Source organism: Ceratosolen solmsi, unplaced genomic scaffold, assembly GCF_000503995.2.
Source record: "Ceratosolen solmsi marchali unplaced genomic scaffold, CerSol_1.0 scaffold43, whole genome shotgun sequence".
In the NCBI taxonomy this organism is placed as follows: domain Eukaryota; kingdom Metazoa; phylum Arthropoda; class Insecta; order Hymenoptera; family Agaonidae; genus Ceratosolen; species Ceratosolen solmsi.
This window is the reverse complement of record NW_011948431.1, coordinates 2934831-2943326: the sequence shown is the minus strand read 5'-3', so window position 1 is coordinate 2943326 and position 8496 is coordinate 2934831.

Genomic DNA, 8496 nt, shown 5'->3' with positions numbered 1-8496 from the left:
GTGCAGCAGCGACGGGGAAGTGACGACCTGCCCCACCCGCTTTAATCATGCTCCCTCTCGCTTACGTTTACTTTCTCTCTCTCTCTCTCTCTCTCTCTCTCTCTCTCTCTCTCTCTCTATATCGGTCGCCCCGCAAGACGCACTCGTCGCCTTTTTTGCGCGCGCGCACATGAATCGCCATCTCGCAGGTACGAGTCACGAACGCGGACCCTGAGCTTTTCGACCTCACCACCACCTAGGCGCCGAATCACCCTCCGCCCTTCGGGTGATGCCAGGAAGCGACGACCAAGATGTGTATACCTATACGTATAGTGGCATTTAGAGAGAGAGAGGGGGGGGGGAGACAGACAGACAGACAAAATGAGAGAGTTTGGATGGAGGAGGGAGAGTGGGAGAGAGTGGGAGAGCGTAAGCGAGAGACGCCAGGGGGAATCATCATCCCTCGCGGCGTTTCTCCCCTTCCATTGCATTCTAGTACGCACGCCAACATCCCCAAGGAGGGATGCATTCACACGTCAAGAGTAGCGCCGGTAGGGGAGGCACGATTGGAGGGGCCATTTGGCGTCCAAGTGGGGGATGTAGGGGAAATCTGCGATACTCAAGGCGGGTTCACTGGTACAGTGTACCCTAGGCGGTGCAACGCTCTCTCTTCCTGATTCCTCACTCCTTCCTTCGCCCTCTCGCCAGTGTTATCCCCTCCTCAACCCCTCTCACTCACACACACACACACACACACACACCCACACACACACACCCACACCCACACACACCCTCTCTCTCTCTCTCCCTTCCACTTTTTACGGGTGCATGCTTGTGCACTAATGCAGCCGTTATAAAGCTGCGTGTGTTGCTTGCGCGTCCGTCTGCCATGCGTGCGAGCGAGGATGAGAGATCGTCGTTTCTTTCGCTCTTTTTCTTATATTTCGCTTTTAATGCTTACGATTGACAAGCTATTTCGCTCTTATTTGTCCGTCTTTCCACGTCTATATGTACGTACGCATGAATATCATCGACGTACCCGAGAAGCATTTGGAAAATGTTGCTGCAATGCACTTTTACGTATGTGCCTCGTGCGTGTAAATTCTTGCGCCCTGTGCTTAAATAACCACTGATTATTTTCATTGTTAAGCCTATCAAATAACAAATTCATTAACAAATACAAACAAATCTATGCTTTGTAAATAGCCGATTAGATATTTAAAGCAACTATAGAAGAAGTTAAAAATTAAAAATCATCTTCTCATTCCAAATGCCAACCCTCTCATTTTTCCCCTCCAATTTCTATAAGATTGTTTTTATCTTAATTTTGAGTATCGGGAGTCACTGCCTCGGGCTCTTTAACCCAAAACATTGTTGTACTTGACAATATAAGTTAATTTCGTTCGCCTCGGCTACAATAATGCCAATTCTACTTGTATTTTTTAACATTTTATTAAATGACTTCCCCCACCCTATTTCATTAAAATATCGAGCCATCTACTATCTGCATCTACTTTCTCATCTACGCGACTAGCTCAATGACTCCCCATTTATCAAAACGTTATTTCGTAAATACCACGAGCTAAAGCAGCTCCTCGCATTAAGCCATTTAAATATTTCTCTATTCGCTATATAATAAGGCCATTATGACGTAAGAGAACTTAATTGCATCGTTTCTACTCGTCAGCTATACTTGCGTCGACCATACACACACGACATTCAATGCGCAAACATAGTTGAAGTACGAAAATTTCGATTGAAATACAAATTAAGTACGCCCACGTGTCGATACAATAACAACACAGTGCATTTAAGCACAACTTTTAAAAAGCTTTCTCAAAACAAGGGAACTTGTCTGCCGACGATCCTCTCTCAATCATGCGTTTGCAATACATCGACCTAACAACAGCCTGCAAAATACAGTTTCAGCAAACTGCACAGCCCGCCTTCCACATAAAAAAAAATTGATCCATAAAGCCAGGGACTTAGAAAGCGAGGCAGTGACAGATCCGCGTGAGGCAAACAATCTCTCCTCCATCGATTAAAATAAATTAATTCACCGTTACGAGCTTAAAGCCCGGGCTGATCCGGATCGGTGATTCGTCGAACCAATGAAAAACGGCATTCTATGGAAAGTGCCGCTCCGGCGATCGAATTAACTCCGGATCTCGGCCGATCGGCGCCTCTCGCTTTACCCGGAAAGACGAGCTTAGCGCCCTTCCATGATCAACACCCGACCCGAGAATAGACCCACCGAGGTCGATTGATTTTGCCCGCGAGCGAGGACGGCCGGAAAAGCATCCCCGCGGAGCTTCCCTTTGCTCAACGGTCCCCTTCCATTCACTCCTCCCACGCTTGTCGATCTCTCGATTATATCGATAGGGCAGCAGGCGCAAGGGGACGCGAGCGGAGCAGTACGGTGACCTTGAGCTGGGGAAAGAGGCTGAAAGAGTTGAGGAGAGATGAATTTGCACGCACGTGAACGAGCGCACTAGATTAACGGTTATGAAGAAGCCGTGGAGGGAGAATGGGGCGGGGACGGGGATGGCGGGGCGCGGTAGTTGTTGAATGAGGGAAGTTTTATGCGATTCGTTTGAGCTTTCAATAAATTGCGATTCTATGCGGCGTTCGCGTCGTGCCGCGAATTCTCTAATTATATAATAGACATATTTTGTCGTTTAAAGCCTCTTTGCCCGAAGCCTAATTGCCCGGGTAGGGAGATTTTTATCTTAATTAAGAATGGCCGAATAATCACGAAATGCCAATCGGATAATTGACTGCGTGCGTATAATTGATGCGCGAAACCTATTCTCTTACGCTCGAATGAAATTAATGCCTTGTGCGATCGCTCGCGTGGACAAAGAGATTCTTGCTTTTGAGTTAAAAGAGGCGAGTCGTCTGTGGTTAAGAAATTTCAAAAAATTGGAAATTGACTAAACTAATTACACAAATACGATAAGCATTGAAGGCTGCGGTATGATTTTAATGAATAATGCTAAATCTGTTTACATATATTCACTGACTGTACGTTCGTAAGTACGTGTGTGCTGTTGATGATATTTATTTTGATTAATGGAGTATTTTTACAGTGAAAATATGGTGTGGGAATATTATTATTAAGTGGCTCATTGATTGTAATTGAAGTAAACATTTTGTGTTTGAGTAGATTAATTTTATCCTTGATCGAGCATAATGAATAAAAGAAGTAACGCGCACGCGCACGGGCACACACATTCTGTTGGAAACAAACAAACGTAAAGAAGAGATGCTTCGTTGCTTACGACCAATATTTTCAATGAATAGAATTCGTAATAATAATTACTCGTATTTACTATGCTTATTGAAATAATCGTCCACCAATAATAGTATGCTTGTCGTCAAATTTTCAATCAGCCGTTTTAACTCTACGCTCCCGACACTACGACATTATTACTTTAATTTACTTGGCATTTATCAATAAATACATCCACAAGATCTCGCGTTTAAATTGAAATAAATATCATGACGCGTGAAATGTATAGGAGTATCGAAATACGGTCCCAACAACAATGACGGAATTGGCTGTTCGGCCCGTGCCCAAATGAATCCAATTCACGCTCGCTCAACGGATGCAACGAGTGCTTCTTATAAACAATGTTATATAAATAAAACAATATGAGATATCTATAATACAAATTTTCTCGAACGGTCAATGCACAGTTAATGAAAATAAATATCAAACGGGACGTTATCGGTAAAAATAAGTCTTCCCCCTATCTCTCTAATCGCTCAATTACGACATTAGGTTCTACGATCCACCAAAGGATCCTCCAATCATTCATTTGGACGATATTTCGATATTACTTGGAGGAGTGCACAGCTACGGGGAGAAACGGCGCGAGTCCACGGGCCAATTACATCGAACCCAAAAACATCAAAAACATCGCCTTCACAAGAGCCTCGCCTTCTCCAAATATGCCAATAAGCTCAGCCGTGGGCGAACAATGCGCGGGAAATTAAGGCCTCCTGGCACGCCTGACCCAGAAAGTCCCTGACGGACTGAACGATGAATACGGCAGGGAGATGATGAGGTAGAAATTAAGAATAATAGATAGCGTAAGAGTATGTGAGGGAGTCCGGAAGGAAGCCGGCGGCCGCCAATTTCCGAGCGTCGCTTAGGGAAATGCGACGGGGATCGGTGTATTACCATCAGGGCGCATGCGCCGTGCGCTCAATTGAATAAGCCCATCGCGCACAGGCTTCCCCAATTTCCGTGCGATAATGCCCATCGCGTCGCGATGTGAGCAGCGGCGCGCGAGCGAGACGAACGAAGCGAAATGAAGAAAGAAGGAAGAATAGAGAGAGAGAGAGAGAGAGAGAGAGAGAGAGAGAGAGAGAGTGCCACAGTGCTTTATAGGACATTGACTTTGAGATATCGACGGGGCGCTTCGCCTTGCCTTGTCGTCGTCCACGTCGTCGTACTCGTGCGTGCGCGAGCCAACGAACGAGAACGGGAGCTGAACGTTCAGAGTGCCCGCGAGAGAGCGAAAGAGAGAGAGAGAGAGAGAGAGGGGCAGAGCGCGAAAGAGGGAGAAAAGAGGCGCTATCTCGTTCGGACTTATCGCACTCGTACGCCGTACTCACCTTATCTTGCCCCCACGTTCGACTTTTCTCTTTAAGAGTCGCGCGCGCGCGCGCATCTATTAGCTCCATAAGAAAAGGATGAACGATGGTGTGAAACGGCCGTTGCTAGTAGTTGGGCGAAATTAGAAATTGCGATGCTCCACGTATTGGCCAACATCTCGTTTAGATTGCACGGGAGGCTGGGCTGCGAGAGAATTCTACACTCGAGTGGTACGTAGGAGGAACGCGAGTAGGTGTTTTTAAATGCTAAGGTAATGTTGGTTACGCCATCTTCCAGTGGAACGTAACGAGAGTGATTCGGTGAAATGCACTTACCGTACTAATAAATATTTGAGGATCTCTTCGTAAAAAAGCGGAGATAATAAGCGATGATGAGCAGGTGTTATCACTTAACGATGCCATAATTAATTTGTAATACATGCTACTGTTTGTTAGTGTAACACTCGATCATATTTACATGTAAAATTACGTGATCAATGTTCTATAAATAAAAATCATTGATTATCGCATTAGCATTATTTATAAATAATGTGCTAATCGAATTTCATTGTCATTCTATGAATCCCTTACTTTTTAAGATAAAACTTTATAAACGAGGAAAAAAAACAAGCACATAAAAACAACAATAAAACATGGAAAAAAATTACTGTCGCTATTTTGTTGCTTGATTAAAAAAAAAAAAAATTAACACCGATAACGTAAATACTTAAACGTTAAGTCATATCGCTTAACGCACACTTCCGATGTGCGGCTTTAATAATGGATTTACATTAACATTCTGTTTGTTAACTATAAGCGTGAAATATTGTCATGAATGTATATAAAGTTAGCTATTTACTCTTAAATTGCCAATTTATTCATTATGATAATGCTGTAAGTATTCGATTCGTAAAAATCTGTCTTTTTAAATGTTTATGGCACGATATCAAGAAAATAATATATACAAATTCAAACTAATTTAATCTAAGCGCAAACAATCACGTGAATCATTTTCATCGACTTCATTAAATCAGTATTAATATAAATAATGTTATACCTGACATTATAAATTCATCATAACCGTATACTCATTATAATTTCAAATTCGATTGAATTTAGAGATTATTTAGCTATTTTAAGCGATTGCTACTGGTCATAATATCAATGCTAAGTATTGCCGATCAAAAATGGTTTCTATTTTCAATAATTATATAATCATATCATCCATTTTCTCAAATCATCTCATTATTAATTCTAATACGACTATCATATTACTTAATTTAACATTCAATGTTTTGTCACTTTATATATATATATATATATATATATATATATATATGTCATTACTCTAAGCCAAAGTTCCAACGGTAAAAATTTAGCAAACATTTCTTAATTCCTTTAACGGCAAATCGTAATTAATCTACATTGGAAATTTTTATTTATAAAAAAATGCCAGATTCTAACAATTATTTTGAAAATCAAACTTCGAATAACGAATTTTCGAACATGAACCTGCCACGTGGCTTGATTTGTCCTTTCATCGAATCTAATAACAATAAATGAGCGGTTGAACGCGTACCAACGAGCAATCGCGTTAATCCACCTATGAAACCCAAAGATCCTTACCAAAATCTCCTCGATGAAACAATCGGCACACTATCAAATTAAGCCCAGGCGATGCCAATTATCACTACGATTGCCGCCAAAAAGGTTCGGGGAATATTGGCAGATGTAAGAATCGTGATACTCCAAATAAGAATGAAAGTAGGTCTGGGAGTCAATAACCGTAATCTCGCGGGCTGCTTTCGAGCGTTAGAACGTGATAATCGGACGATAATGACATCAGGACCGCGAAATTGCGCGCAAGGTCACCTCTCTGGCCGGCAGTTGGTGGTTCGGCAGTTCCGATATCAAACGCGTGCAGTCATATGCGTACGATATATACATTACCGCATTCGGGTCAATGACCCGCTTGAATTTCTTTTCAATCAATCTCGTCGAACGATTTCTTAATGTTTTCACAACATCTCATCGTTTAACCACATTATAAAATAATTTAAGCGGTAATTAAATTATTTCACAATATTATCGGTAAACGATCGGCAATAACAATGTTTAAATAATAATATGCACCCTAATGCCGAGCCGATTGTTCAATGGTTATTTTATTACTAATGCAAGTTCGTTTATTCATATTGTAAATTTAGACATTTTTTTCCCGATGACTCATACTGAGTGGTATTTGTTCTTATTATTATTCTTAGTATTGTTATTATCTACATTATCATGACTATCATTATCATTTGCCACCATCAGCATCATGATCATCATCATCATGATCATCATCATCATCATTATTATCATTTGCCACCATCAGCATCATGATCATCATCATCATGATCATCATCATCATCATTATTATTGTTATTATTATTATTATTATTATTATTATTATTATTATTATCGTTGTTATCGTTGTTATCTTTGTTATCTTTGTTATCATTGTTATCATCATCATCACATCATCATCATCATCATCATCATCAGCATTATTTTCATTATAATTATTATCATTATTATCATTTATATTGTTGTTGTTGTTGTTGTTGTTATTATTATTAATAACTCAAACAAGATTTGATTGCAATGATCATCAAACATTTAAGAAAAGAATTGAGAAGATAATAGAATTTGAATAATCTGTACATGTTAGTCACTAATGTTTACATTTGAAATTGACAATCTTTTGGATGCGAGGAATTTTCTACATTTATTGACACTCATTAAAAACATACGAATTACGGCTGTGATACTTTTTAATAGTTTTGAAGCAGATCCCGGTTAAGGTCAGCGTTCGTTTATTAAAAGCATATTGTACAAAACATAAAAATACGTCGTCAATTTTACGAAGCGTAAATATTGCTTTTTGTACTTTTGCTCTCGCATACTCACAATTCGTATGAGAGACATTTGTAAGAATAGATGTGAAATTTTTAAATTGTATTTAACGATCGTTTCAAGTCTAAATTTATCTTCTTAATAAAACTCAAAAATGCAAATAAAACAATCAGCTTATCTATGTATCGTCTTTCTAGTTCTCCTATTAGACTTAGAGGCTAATCTCGATCAAGCTAACACAAATATTTCGTAAAGATTAATTCTCGATAGAAAGCCGGTGCTTTGTCAAAGAGACTAGCGCCTTCTATCCCCCCCCTCCCCAATCTTCGCAACACCCCACCCATTCTATTTCACTAAAGCAGCAAGTGGGTTAGATAAATGGAGTGGTGGTATGAGTCGAGTAGTCCCGTTGGCCGGCGCCGACGCAGCCACAAGTCCTGCCTGGCGAAAAGGATGCCCGAGGAGAAGGAGGATAGTTGCTAGTACCCAAGAGCCGCATATTTCTTAACTCGCTACAATAACCAAGTTCTCTCTCTCTCTCTCTCTCTCTCTCTTTCTCTCTCTCCCTCACTCTCACTCTTCTCCGCGTCCCCACCCCCTCAGTGCAAGACTCGTGGCGCTGCCTAATCTGCCGCAGATTTCGGCCCGCAAGCAGCAACTATCGCTTGGATTCGGGCCTCGAGGGAGCGTCGCTCCTCCCCCCCCCTCACCCTCCCCCGCCATCCCGGACCGACGAAAATAAAAATTCCGTCTCCGCGGCCTCTGCTTTCGGTGCATCCCGAACGGATCTCGAGGGGATGGTGCATCGACCTCTGGCTTCCGCGGGCCTACACAAGGCGGCGGAAGGAAACGGGAGGGTAGGGGGCTCGGCGCCCGGCCCGATGTTGTAAATACGAGCCGCATGAGTCGACGTTCGTTTTTATATTTGCGCGAAAGTACGGCGCTAAGTGAGAATCAATCCCCTTTCCCTTAAATCCAAAACTCTTTTCTACCAGCACGCGGCTTCCCTGGGCTTTC